The sequence below is a fragment of the Ictidomys tridecemlineatus genome, chromosome 8, assembly GCF_052094955.1.
Source record: "Ictidomys tridecemlineatus isolate mIctTri1 chromosome 8, mIctTri1.hap1, whole genome shotgun sequence".
Taxonomy (NCBI): Eukaryota; Metazoa; Chordata; class Mammalia; order Rodentia; family Sciuridae; genus Ictidomys; species Ictidomys tridecemlineatus.
In genome coordinates, this window is record NC_135484.1 from 117,696,192 (window position 1) to 117,710,723 (window position 14,532).

General features: G+C 41.6%; 2 pseudogenes; one reads left to right on the forward strand and one right to left on the reverse strand.

Moving 5' to 3' along the window:
- Positions 1 to 1,961: 1,961 nt before the first annotated feature.
- Positions 1,962 to 4,429, reverse strand: LOC144364736 (H-2 class II histocompatibility antigen, A-R alpha chain-like; annotated as a pseudogene).
- A 6,009-nt stretch (positions 4,430 to 10,438) lies between these two features.
- LOC144364759 (ubiquitin-protein ligase E3C pseudogene) lies at positions 10,439 to 13,602 on the forward strand (annotated as a pseudogene).
- Positions 13,603 to 14,532: the final 930 nt, after the last annotated feature.

Sequence of the window (14,532 nt, forward strand, 5' to 3'; positions counted from 1 at the left end):
GAGCATTGCTCTCTGATAGAGAAGCAGATCTAGAGAGTTACACCAGCAATCTTTATTTTTTTATGTCTCATTATCAGGATGAAGACTATGCAAGCATTATTCTTTATATTTAGGAAAGTTACAGAATTAGAAACATCTATGCAGATTTTCCACAGTTGCAATCCACACTTGCAATGTGCAATGTTAGGAGCAGTTTTGTAGTGCTCAAGAGGGTACATTATTTAGGCTCTCAGGCTCAGAAGTAGCAGAGCTGGTGAAACATTGTAGTTGTTTAGCATAAGAATTTTTCTATTCTCAGGAGATATGTGCCTGAGATCAAGGTTGAAGCTGATAAAACTCTTGCACAGAGCTTCCTTAAGCAAGGTTTTACCATAGCATCGAGGCATCCTGTACCCTTGCACAGAAACTTTCCCAGGCACCTGGTGTGCCACAGGCATAAGGCCATCAGAGACCCTCAAATCTCAGTCACTGCTGTCTCATCTCTGTCACTGCTCTCCACAGTTATATACTACTTTTTTCAGTATGCTGCCCATATGCATACACTTTGAGCACCTAGATTAGGTCCTTTAGTGAAAATGGTATGAGTTAGCATCACCATCTCCTGAACAATCTATTTTTAGGTTATGGAAGGGCATACATTTAAAATATTGGGTGATTAACATGTTCAGGAAATAGACAATATTTTATATAATAAAAGTGCCTAAGTTATAATGTCAATAATCACAATTTATGAGCTTGAGCATGGAGTGGATTTAAATGTTTTTATACTATTATAAATGTCCACAGGATGAGGCTTTAGCCACCTCTGCTATAGGTGCCTTTATCCAGTATATTGCCTCTCTCTGTTTGTTTTCATTGATGTTACCCACAAATGGGGCACTTTCTGGGACACAAACAGCATTTTATTATTTTCTTGTTCTCACTTTTATCTTCTTTCTGGCCAATCCAGAGAGCTTCTATCTCATCTGGGGTTAAATATGGGAGCAGATATATTGAATCTTTCTGCCATCTTCACTAATCCAACATTTGTGAAGAACATTTTGACTCTATGTTCTTGAAAATCCAATTTTTGACTTTAAAAATATTTTATTTCAAGTTTTTATTTCTTCCAGAGATTTTAGAATGCTATTTGAAAACTCAAATCTTAAGCATTGCTCTTTCTTTTTTCACAAAAATACTACATTTAGGGAATAAAGTATTCACCATACTCAATGATCCTGAAAAGGGTAAATAAAGAGTGAGAGCAAAAAGGAAATGCAGAATATAAAAAAAATCTTTTATTATGATACAATATCATTTTGATACTTCAGCTGTGGTGTTATTAATATGGCCTGATAAAGAAGTTAAGGACCTAAGAAATCTGATAAAATTTCAAAATAAGTTCTTCTATTGTTGTGCACAACTTAAATCAGTTCTAGGAAAAAGACAGAGGAAAAGTATACTCTAAGCAAAGACACCACAGAAAGAGATTTATTTATTTAATTTTCATACAGATTTTGGATGAGGGTGACCCAAAAGTCAAGTAGGTAGATGGGTGGGAGAGATCTCTTTGTGAAAGGTAGGCGATCATGTAAGACTAAGTTGAAAGATTTTATAAGAGTAAGTAATCTCTGTGGGAAAAATGTTTCATGAATTCCACACAAGCAGGGCAGAGAGGAGAGCATGAAAGGAGCAATATGATAAACTAGAGCAATAAGTGGGTCTAAGTCATACAGCAAGGCCTGCACAGAGAGCTAGAGTCAGCCAACCATTCCTCTTCTTTCTTGTAAATTGTGATTATCTGAAACAGCAGACAGCATGAGGTTGATGGAGCCTGTGCCCCTGTCCAAGGTCAAGCCATTCTTCAATTAGCCTAGAAGATTTCCAAAGACATTCAGGCATACAGGATGCCAACCCTGCACTCCCAGCCTCCCTATCTCCAGTTCCAGATATGACACATCGAGTCCTTACCTGTCTGTTTTCTAGGTTATCACACATGAGGTCCTAAGGTGGCTGGAAGTTCCACGGGAGTGCAGGACTTGGATGATGAGGATGGTGCCTATCACAACACCCATGAGGCCAAGAGCCAACCCCAGGGCACAGGCCACAATCTCTGTCAGCTCTGACATAGGGGTTGGAAGCTCAGGTTCTGAGAAAAAAGAAAGATAGTCACAGGACAGGGTGTGTCTGTGGGGAAAATGGTGCATGTGTTTAGAAATGCACAAGACACCTAGACTTTGGGAAAGAGTGAAGTCAATTATTGGACAACTTTGCAATTATGGAAAATAAAGTTGTGGCAATGGGGGTTAAAGGGTTCAGGCAAGACCATGTACCTTGGGGGTAGAATTGGAAGGTAGACAAGTGATGATGGGATTTCAACATACCCCAGTGCTTGAGGAGCGGCTCTTCTAGGCCCCAGTGTTCCACCTTGAAGTCATAGAAATCCTCAGTGGAGGGGACAAAAGTGAGGTAGCTGAACTTGAGGAAGGAATGGTCACTCTTGGGATAGAAGATGGTCTTAGCAATACCTTCTGGAACTAAATGTCCATTGCAAAACCAAGTGATATTGATCACAGGAGGAAAGATGTTACCCACTAGACAGAGGAGGGTGTTGGGAATGCCCAAGTTCACAGGAGATTTGGGGAACGCAGCCACTTCAGGGATTTCTACAATGAAAACAGCACACTTATTGGTATTTATGATAATTGTGCCTTGAGATTTTTAATCATTTTGGAGGCACCTAGTATTCCCCAGATACTAATGAGATATTTTCTTGTCATTTTAGAATAATTTTTATATCAGTTACTGCTTCTATTTTTTCACTTTGAAATACAAAACACATTTCTCTCTTTGGGAGCCCATACTGGTGTGTGTGTGTGTGTGTGTGTGTGTGTGTGCGCGCGTGCGAGTGTGTGTGTGTGTGTGTGTGTGTGTGTGTGTGTGTGTGTGTGTGTGTGTGAGAGAGAGAGAGAGAGAGAGAGAGAGAGAGAGAGAGAGAGAGAGAGAGAGAGAAATGAACCAACTTAGAGCTTCTTAGGCCAAGAAGTTGGGAATATCCTTGTGTAGGAATTCAAGGAACATCTCATGAAACCTAGCACAGGGATATTTAAGGATTAAAAGAATATGATGTGGACTATATGTGTACTAGAAAAGGGGAAGAATTTACCATGTAATGGAAAGATAACACCTACCCCCGGGGAAGGAAGAACTCAAATCTGGAATGTGAGGTAGGCACAGTGAAGAGAAGCAGAATGTGGACACTTACCATTGGTGGCAGGTGTAAAGTTGGAATCTTTAATCAAAGTGTCCAAGTTTTTTTGACCACAACAAGGTTTCACAGGGCCTTCTGAATTTCAAATGATGCAAAATTGCAAAACTCAGGCTGCCTCCACACAGTCTCCTTTTTTTCCAGGTCTACTTAGAACAGCTCATCTCCATCAACTTCATATGTAAACTGGCCATAGTCACCATATGTCTGGTAGATATTTGTGACATAAGTGCCGACATGGCCAGCTGAAGAATAACCATTCCAGAGCATGAAGATAAGAGTGGGCAGGTGAGATATAGGGAGAGGAAAAAAACTTCATAAACAAGAAGGCATAGGAAATACTGTGAATATTGCAGTGTATTACTCTATTTGGTTGCTATAACAATATATCATAAATGACTTCTATTATTCTGCTTCTGGACTCCCAAATCCATGTCTTTCCCAATTTTATTTATTCTAACTCAAGAGTCTCAGAGGTTTTTGACTTGTTTTGGCACCAAAATAAAAGTCTAAAGTCCAAACTCCCATCTAAATATCACCTAAATCAGATATCCCAGATTCAAGGCATTCTGAGGAAAATTATTCTCCAGTTATAAAGCTGTGAAATCAAACATGTTGTGTGCTTCCAAAGTACAATGGTGAGGCAGATATCAAACAGACATGCCTGTTCCAAAATGGCGAAGTAGGAAAAAAGAAAGGAGTGGCAGGTCTCGATCAAGTCCAAAACCTTGCAAATAGAAAATAATTTTCTTTGGTTTGATGTTTTGAGCTCAAGGGTCTTGCCTGGGGTACTATTTGGGCCTACAAGGCTCCAGAGGGTACTGACTCCATTGGTTTGGGAGGCTCCACCTTCATGCCATTTCTTTATGGTGGCCCAACCTAGGTATTGGCTGTGTGCCTGGGTCTTACTGCCCTGGATCTTCTGGGCTTTACTCTAATAGGGGCTTTCTGCAGTGACTTCAGTGTTTCCAGGGCACTTCCCCTCTAGGCCTTTGCTGGATGGTAGTAACTCCAGTGACCTCTGAAATGCATTTGAGGTCACTCTTCCATTGCTTGGGATAACAGGTCCTGGCTTCTGTTTAGATGGCTGACTAACCTTGTCATTGTCTTCAGACTAGCACCTGGCTTTGGTTGAGATGACTAATCCATACTAATCTCCTTATCAAATGGTCCCTTGGCCATAGTCTGCTCTTTCCCAAACAGGCTGTCTCATTTTTTTCTTAAAATCTACACTTTAATAAGAAATAAATTCAATAAACAATGATAATACTGAGAACCACAGCATTCAGATTTCAAAATCATACTACTTTTCAGTTGACCCAATATGTTGTCAACTAAATGTTCAAAAGTTTGTTCACAGCCAACATTACTTACTAATATCACACATCTATTATTTCATACATTTAGTTTCTTCCCCATAAAAACCTGTTGATAAACATCTAAAATGTCCAGGTTTAACATAGTTGAGATGAAGCTGGATCAAGTACTGGTATAATTTTAAACTATCAACTCAAGTGTTTAAGTGTCACAAATTTATTCAACCAGCCAAACAAATGAAAATCATAATGGCAGAGCACACATGGTAAATAAATCAAAACAATGGCATGTGTAACAGAAAGACAGAGCAGTAGCACATTAAACCAAAGCTAGCTAAATACAAAATAACTGTCTATTGCATAGGACATAACTGAAAATGGTTCCAAGTGAAACAACCTGATGGAGAGGTCACTGTGAAGCTGCCAACTGAGCTTCTGCTGACACTGACTGACCAAAGAAGATTCATGCATAATGCATCATCACTCAGTTCGTTCAGAGAGAGTGTGATACTAACTGCTTGAAGTTACTCACAGTAACTGCTAGAAGTCTCTCACAGTAACTACTTCTGTCACTGAGTAGTTAGGGGCCATCTGTCTCCCTCTTTAAGGAGACCTTCTTGCCATTTGCTTGGTGGTGGCACATTGAAAGATGATCAGTGCTGTGGAATGAATTGGGCCTTATTGTTTTACTTCTTTACTTACATTCTGTGCAGTTTCTAGAACCACTTTCACCTTGTGAGGGTATTTATAGGGTATGTAGATGGAACTCAGCCTCAGGCATGGGAGGGACTATTGCAGCAGTCCGGTGAGGAGTTGACTTTAGCATGATAGAGGTCTGTATTTGTCCCATCACAGGCATTATAATATGGCCAGCTGAGTAGAAGTACTCAGAGCAGCTGGTGGGAGGACAGGCACAGTCCCTGTTATAATGCTTGGAGGAGACTGGGCTGTTGCCACAAGAGAAAAGGCAAAGGCTGGTGATCTAATGTTGGCATCTCTGCAGGTGTCATTCAGAATCAGGAGCTCATTAGATGCATCTTCTTCAGGCTATCTTTTCCTTCCAGGCCATCTCATTTTTAACAATATGTATAGGCTGAGGATTATCCAAATTTTAAAGTTTTGCTTATTTTTTTTAATTAACAACTTCATTTTAAGTCATTTATCATATAGTACAAATAGCCAAGAATATCCAACACTATGATGAGAAATTTTCTTACCCAAATATACAATTTAATTTCTTTCAACATCTACCTTCTAGGAAACACTAGGATACAAACACAATTTAACCACATTCTTTGCCATAATCACTTTTACCACAGTTTACCATAATCACCTTTACCACAGTTCCTAATAACATGCTCTTTATTTCCAACTGAGACCTCATCATCAGAATGACCTTTACTTCTGAAAATCTACAAGCAATTTTTTCAGGATTACTTTGATTCTTAGGTATTACTCAGCTATTCACTACGAAGATTGAGGCTCTCTTTTTATAGCTCTCTTCTTTTCCTTTTGGGCCTCTGCAAGAATCATTCTTCACATTCTGTCCATGATTGTGTGGACCTTTTATAGCACACAGCAGAAAATCTTTGCAGCCCGTATCCATTTTGCAATTCCAAAGCTATTTCCATACTGGTTACACAAGTACCGTACCCTTCTCCTGGTACCTATTTTCTATCTTAGTCCATTTGGGGTTGTTTTAACAGCATTCTATAAACTGGTTGAATTATAAACAGCAGAAATTTCTTTCTCTTAATTCTGGTGCTTAGAAAAACTGAGATCAGGACACCAGCAGATGTGACTTTTGCAGAACCTATTCTCTAGAAGGCCATCTTTTCACTATAACTTCAATAGCAGAAGGGACAAGTGAGGCTGGGTGCAATAGTGTACACCTGTAATCCCAGTGACTCTGGAAGCTGAGAAAGAGGATCTCAGTTCAAAAGCAGCCTCAGCAACTTAGCAAGGCCTAAGTAATTTAGTGAGACCCTGTCTAAAAGCAAAAAAGTAAAGAAAGAATTGGGGATGTACTCAGTGGTAAAACACCCCTAAGTTTAATTCCTACTACAAAAAACAGAAAGAAAGACAGAAAGAAAGAAAGACAGAAAGAAAGAAAGAAAGGAAAAAAGAAAGAAAGAAAAATAAAAATCCAGTGAGAATTTTTAGAAATATCTTATAGGGGCACTTGTCTCAGTCTAATAATCTATGAAAGTCCCAGTCTCCTAAACCATCATCTCAGAGGGTAGGATTTGAACATATGAACTTGGGTAAAGGGACTAATAGCATGGGGTTTCCTATTTTGCATAGTCTGATGTCAAAGTCCCCATTTATGTCTTTTCCCTCTTTAAGTTATTGAGAAATAAGGTTTAAAAAATTGACTAAGTCTTAAATTTTAATCAACTAAAAATTAAATTTGTTTTTATGCAAATTGTGTTTTCCATGATATTGTATACTTCATAAGAAATAGGGATGTTATGTGTTATTCACTTCTGTACCTCGAGTACTTAGTATACTTCATGGCACACAGTAGGAATTCAGTACCATTTATTAGATAAATAAATAAATTATGATTAGGAAATATTTTAAAGATTTCATTGTATTCCATTTTTTTATAGTTTTCTTTGCTTGAATTTTTTTTGGGGGTTTAAACTTTAATGATTGTTTCAGTGTCCATGACATAGCCATGTAAAGGCCTAGAGAGGAGGCTGATATGTACTGGGGTGAGTCTTAGATTAAGAAAGTATGGTGGGCCTCGGCTCGCGTATTGGCTCCTGCGGCTCCGGGCCGGCTAGGCGACGCGCTGTCCTTGGAGCTGCTCACTGCATGGTAGTCTGGTGCGCCCGCCGCAGCCTGCACCGCCACCGCCGCCGCCGCCCCGCGACGGCCACCGCCACCCCCTGCCCTGCAGCCGCCCCACCGCCGCCGCTTGTATCGCCGCCGCCTGGGGACCGGCTGTATGATTAGGCCACAATCTTCAATGAGTAAACATATTCCTCAATTCTGTGGTGTTCTTGGTCACACATTTATGGAGTTTCTGAAGGGCAGTGGAGATTACTACCAGGCACAGCACGACCTCTATGCAGACAAGTGAACTGTAGAAATTCATTACTACTCCACCAAGAAGCCCCCATAAGAGTGGTTAACCTGGACACAGAAGTATTGAATTGAAAATCCACCGAGCATTTTACAAGAGTTCTGACCTGGATGGGGTAAACCTCAGTGCACTTCCTTTCTATTGCCTCAGTATTACTGGATTGAAGAATTGCTGCTTCTTGTTAGGAGGTTCATTTCATTTCCCATTACTCCCAACTTCATACTCAAAGCACTGAGAATATCAAGTGGAGTATATTGAAGTAGACTTCAGTTACTTTGCATCATTTCTGTATTCAATTTTTAAAATTCTTTCATAACACTATTGAGTGTTTTTTAACTAAATTAACATGGCTCGAATGAACTGCCCTGCTCCTGTGGAAGTCACATACAAGAACATGAGATTTCTTATTACGCACAATACAACCAATGCAACCTTAAACAAATTTATAGAGGAACTTAAGAAGTATGGTGTTACTACAATAGTAAGAGTATGTGAAGCAACCTATGACACTACTCTTGTGGAGAAAGAAGGCATCCATGTTCTTGATTGGCCTTTTGATGATGGTGCACCACCGTCCAACCAAATTGTCGATGACTGGTTAAGTCTTGTAAAAATTAAGTTTCGTGAAGAACCTGGTTGTTGTATTGCTGTTCATTGTGTTGCAGGCCTTGGGAGAGCTCCAGTGCTTGTTGCTCTGGCATTGATTGTGTGACTGAATTCTCTATCCATGTGATCTTCCTGTGGTGCATCTGCCACAGTGGTGCAGTGATTGGTACAGAGGACAGGCAAAAGAAGGCAAACATAAACAAAGTGAAATCCATAAAGAAGAAAGAATAAAACAGTGTTAGGGTTATTTTATTTCTAAATTGCTTTCATTCTTGAGTATAAAAAGGGGGCAGTCTTTAAGGCAGATGCAGAAGTACTAAACAGTTATCAATTTAGAGTGTTTGGGTAATGGTGTCACAGTCATGGAAAACCAGAGGAGGGAGAGAAAGAAGAAATAAAACTAGACTCCTGTTCAATCTGTACTGAAACACATAATTAAGAAAATATATTGCTGTGTACAGGTATTCTAGAAAGAAGACAATAGGAAGAAAATAGAAAAAAACAATAGAAAACTTTTCTTGAGCAAAGTCTTTGGATGGAAAAGATTCATTCATAATTTAAAGGAATTAAACAGGAATTAAATGTGCAGATTGATAGGTAGTGATAAAATTTTTTGACTACAAGATAGAGAAACAAAAGAAAAAGAAAAAAAATATTTAAAATGTTTAAAAAACTTTCGGAAAGAAAATAGGCCAAGAATTATAAGTAAAAGGATAAGAACCAAAGAGAAAATATTTCTTTTCTGAAAGAAGAAAAACTGAGCAACAACTATTGGAAATAGTGGGGAAAAGTATTGCTAAGGAGAGAGTTATCTCAAAACTTTCCTTTACTTGTGTGGTAGATTCAAAATTTTTGCCATGGATTCAGAAACTTAAGTTACAGTAAACATTTTTTGAGTTATGTTTGGTCTTTCTTTTGAAAAATTGTGCTAAAACACATTGATTTGCTGTGAGAAGTTCAAGATGCCTAGGATATCCACATCTGAAGGGTATTAATTAGGTCATGCGCACCAGCAGGGGGAGACTCTGCACTTTAGGAATTCCAGGAGCACTTTCTGCTCTCCCTTCCCCTCCCAGGTCTCCCTGGGAAAGGCCAGAAGTTCTACCCAGAGCCTGGCAACCAGCTCAGCTCTGATTTCACTGACTATCCCATCATATATTTAGTAAATGACACTATCTGAGGTGTGGGTTTGGATGTTTGAGCAGCAAAAAAAGCATGAAATAAAGCAGGACTTCAACTCTGCTTTTGCTTTCAGACCCAGAAACTCCGAGGTTACTAATAAAAAATAACATGCTTAGGAAACTAACTTCACTGCCTTCCCTCTAGTGCAAGCCACAGCCCTTGTTCCTACTGCTTTCATAATTCTCTGCCACTGTCAAATGAATTCTTGATACTTCAACAAGTCATATTTCATTTTATAATTTATATTTAAAAATTATCAGAAGAGTACATATAATTTAAATATTAAAGAATAGAGAGGTGTTTTAGTAAAAACGGGAGAACTCCATACATATATAATAATAAAAATATTGATAGATTCTTATTTTCTTGGGAAATTTAAACATGAATGAACTCTGAGTTATGTTAAATGCTTCTTTGGGGATTATCTAAGGATCAATGAATTTGCAAGGATTCAAATTATGCAAAGTTTGCCTACTGACCAAAATGAAATAAAATTAGAAATAAATGCAAAAATATATTGTCAAATATTTGAAAACTAAAACCCACAGTGGCTTTTGAATAAAACATGGATCAGGGGAGAAAAGCAGAAAGGGATTTAAAAATTATTTTGAGATGAATGAAATAAAACACAATATATCACAATTTATACATCTAAAGCAGTGTTTCAATAAATAATCACAATAATTATTCAGTCATATATTCGAGGCTACAAAGACAGAAAACAATGAAGAAAAATCTCAAATCAATGAACTAAGAAACTACCCTAAGAAATTCCATTCCAGCCACAGCGGCGGTGAAGACGCGGTGTCCATGGGCTCTGCTTGGCGGCGGGCGTGGACCAAGCTGGAGCTCCAAGGCTGCCCGCCCCTTTGCCGCCCGCGTGTCGCCTTGGGCGGAGTGCAGAGCACAGACACCACCAGGAGCGTCAGTCCCGCCAGAGGCCCCGTGTCCCCCTTCCCCCCACCCCTGGACGCGCAGATGGGATAGGCGGCAAAGATGTTTAAATTCAAAGGGGTCTTGAAAAGGAGGCCCAAGGTGTAGCTTGGTGGCGCCAGCAGGAAGGATGAAAAGGCTTCTCTTTTACATCGCACTCAGGAAGAAAGAAGGAAAAGAAGAAGAAAGGCGAAGATTAAAAAAAATGCAATAATTATTCAGTCATTTATTCCAGGTTACAGAGACAGAAAACAGCAATATTCCCTCCAGAGGAGTGCATTCAATCTCTGTGCACACTCCGCAGAGTCTGGTAGCACTTTCTCCATCACTGGTGCACTCTATCTAACCCTCCTTATAAGGCAGCTTATGTTTTTATACAAACAAAACGAAGACTCAAAATGGTTGGTATGGTTATATCAGAACTTAATTAAACAGCTCCCTGTTTGTCAAGCAACTGAATGGATCCGAGAGACGGAAAAGCTTATTTCAGATAAAGAGGCTCATGAGCCTCTGTTGCAGGTGGCTGCAGAGCTGTAATGATGACAGTTTGAATGTCGCACTTCCACTGAGAATGCTTGAGGTCTTTTCCTCTGAGAATACTTTCTTGCCTGTTTACTAGATGCTAGCTATGGGGTGTCAGTCATTGAACAGGTTTTGCACTACATGAAACACAATGGGTATTATAGTCTCTCTATTTGTTGATTAACAGCAAGATTCCATCAAGTATTGAATATTCCGATTTATCTATAGCAAACATTTTGCTGGGGAGTGTCCTAAACCGTTGCACTTTACCTACAGCTCCTGCCCAGAAGGTGCAAGGCAGCAAGTTTTTTGAGCCTTCACAGAGGAGTTTTTGGCAGCACCTTTTACAGATCAGATTTTCCGATTGTCATTCTGGCATTAGCAGATGTACAGACTCTTTTCCCTTAAGAGCCCTTTCTGAATGCACTATTGTTACTAGAGAGTAGATGTTCAAAAAGGAGTGGTGGAGCACCTGGCTTTTCTATTTTGTTTTAACTGTTGGCAAAAATGACTTGGGGGTACTCTCTGAGGAGGGCCTGCTGGTGTATCTGCATGTGCTCCAGACTTTCCTCTCCCAGTTACCTGCCTCCCCTGAAGGTGCCAGCTCCCAGGACTCCACGAGTGACTCTGAGAACCAGAGTGAGGAGACCGACAAGCCCGCCAGGCCCCAGGACTGCAGAGTCTCTGCCCCATACGTCACCGAAGCACGAAGCAGCAGACCAGTGCCGTGCTGAACCTGGTGTGGAGGGACTCGGCCAGCGAGGAGGTCTTTACCTGGATGGCTCCATCTGTCACACGCTGATGGTGCCCAAAGTCAGGCTTCTCTACAGTTTAGCCTTCAATGCCAGGTTTCTGTGGCACCTTTGGGTCCTCATCTCTTCCATGACAACACGGATGATCACAGGGCCGATGGTACCACTGCTTCAGGTGATATCCAGGGGCTCTCCCATGATCTTCCAGGACTCAGGCCGCATCATCCCGCTCTTTTACCTCTTCAGCTCCCTCTTCATTCACTCACTGATTTCCATCCATGATAACGAATTCTTCTGAGATCCCATAGAAGTTGTAGGGCAGAGGCGGTCGTCCATGATGCCCTTCACGCTGGAGGAGATGGTCACCCTGTCCCGCTGCCTGCATGATGCCTGCCTAGGCATCATCAAGCTGGCCTATCCGGAAACAAAGCCTGTGGTGCAGGAGGAGTATGTCACCACCTTTCAGAGCATCAGTGTGACCACCAGCGCTGAGATGCAGCAGTGTATACAGATGGAGCAGAAGCACTGGAATTCAGTTGTTTAAGGTTATCACCAACCTAGTGAAAATGCTGAAGTCCAGAGACACAAGGAGAAACTTTTGTCCTCCAAATCATTGGCTATCAGAACAAGAAGATACTAAAGCAGATAAGCTCACCCAGCTCTATGTGCCTGCATCCAGACATGTATGGAGGCTCCTTCGGATGGAGGGGATTGACTCGCTGCAGTCTATCCTGGAGGTGGGCCTGGAGTCCCCACAGCTGTCTGTGTCTGAGGAGCAGCAACTGACTGTCCTGACAGAGCTGCCTTTTGTGGTCCCCTTTGAGGAGCAAGTGATGATCTTTCAAGGTTGATTTATGCAGATTAACAAGAAGTTCAAGGAGATGGCCCATTTCTGGATGGAATTAATGTCACAATAAAAAGAAACTATATTTATGAGGATGCTTATGACAAACTTTCCCCAGAAAATGAACCTGATTTGAAAAAGCAGATCTGTGTGCATTTGCTCAACGTCCATGGCCTGGATGAAGCTGGCATCGATGGAGGTGGTATTTTCAGGGAGTTTTTAAAAGAACTACTAAAATCAGGATTTAACCCTAACCAGGGGTTCTGTAGGACGACTAATGAAGGGCTTCTGTACCCCAGTCTTGCTGCTCAGATGCTCCTGGGAGATTCTTTTGCCAGACATTACTACTTCCTAGGCAGGATGCTTGGAAAGGCTCTCTATGAAAACCTGCTGGTGGAGCTGCCCTTTGCTGGCTTCTTCCTCTCCAAGCCGCTGGGTACCAGTGCCGATGTGGACATCGACCACTGGCCTCCTTAGACCCCGAGGTCTACAGGAACCTGCTGTTCCTCAAGAGCTCAAGGAAGATGCAGAGGAGCTGGCCCTGAACTTCACCATGGTGAACAATGACCTGGGAGAGCCCCAGGTGGTTGAACTCAAGCTTGGTGGGAAGGATACCCCTGTCACCAGTGCCAACCACATTGCATACATCCTCCTGGTGGCAGACTACAGGCTGAACACGCAGATCCACTCACACTGCCTGGCTTTCCTACAGGGCCTGCCTAACATCCTTAGCCTGGAGTGGCTCCGAATGTTTGACCAGAGGAAATTCAGGTATTAATTTCTGGTGCACAAGTTCCCATAAGTCTGGAGGACCTAAAATCCTTTTACAAACTATTATGGAGGCTATTCTGCCAGTTATCCTGTCATTAAAATCTTCTGGAGAGTGGTAGAATGTTTCACTGATGAAGAGAAGCTCAAGCTGCTCAAGTTGTGACCCCTCTCCTGGGGTTCCAGGAGCTATACCCGGCCTTTTGCATTCACAATGGGGGCTTCCCACAGCCAGCACCTGCATGAACCTACTGAAGCTCCCAGAGTTTTACGAGGAGACCCTTCTGCGAATCAAGCTGCTCTATGCCATCCAGTGTGCTGCTGGCTTCGAGCTGAGCTGAGCTGGACCCGACCCTCACAGAGCAGCCAGCACCTCCCCAGGCCCAGAGAGAGCTCAGCCTGGACCCTGGCTCTCCAGGCTCCTCCCTCCTTCTGACATTCCACCCTCCCTTCATTTTTTAGATGATTTTTTATTATAACATGGTCACTTATTTAGATGGACTTTGCTTTTCAGATAACTTAAAATAACAATTGTTTTGTGCCAGGTGGCTGATGTAGTCACTTTGCCAAGAAGAGCACAGTTTTTAGACTAATGGCATCTCAGTGAAATTAACCAAAGATGAAGCTTTGGCTTTGCTGACCTTGTTAGACTCCTTCTGAGCCGTGGCCTCTGTGTGGGCACCCCAAAGTCTGTGACCAACTGAGGGGCCCAAGTGCAGCCCTCCTGGGCCACTGCTTCTCATGTAGTTCATTGTTTACAAGCCTAATTGTTGAAACTAAAGGCACTTTCTGCTGCTCCCCCCCACCCCCGCCATGGTGGTTAGGTTTGGACAGTAGGTGATGGTAGTCGTACTGATAGACCCAAGCTGATCTTTTCTTAAAATTGGGTATCTCGCCACAAAACCATGAAAAGATAATTTCGGCTTTACTATAAATTACTGCAAATTCTGAACCTGCTTGGAATGCCTGTCCGTGCCTTGAACTCACCCATGCCTGGCTCTCTGACCAGATAGCAGCCCTCTCTGAAACTTTAGTGACACCTCATAAATATTGGCCTTCCCTGGCCAGACAATGATCCTCTCTGAGGCTCTAATGGTCCTCATAAATTCTGATGTTGGGGCCAGCAAAAAAAAAAAAAAAAAAAAAAAGTAAACTACCATTAGTGTGATGCTTGTCAGAGTTCTGTTATCTTTAACCCCCCTTTTGTGTAACTTTCTGGGCTGTAAAGCTGGGCTGTAGGAAAGCTGGGGTTGCTGTCTTGTTCCCGCCAT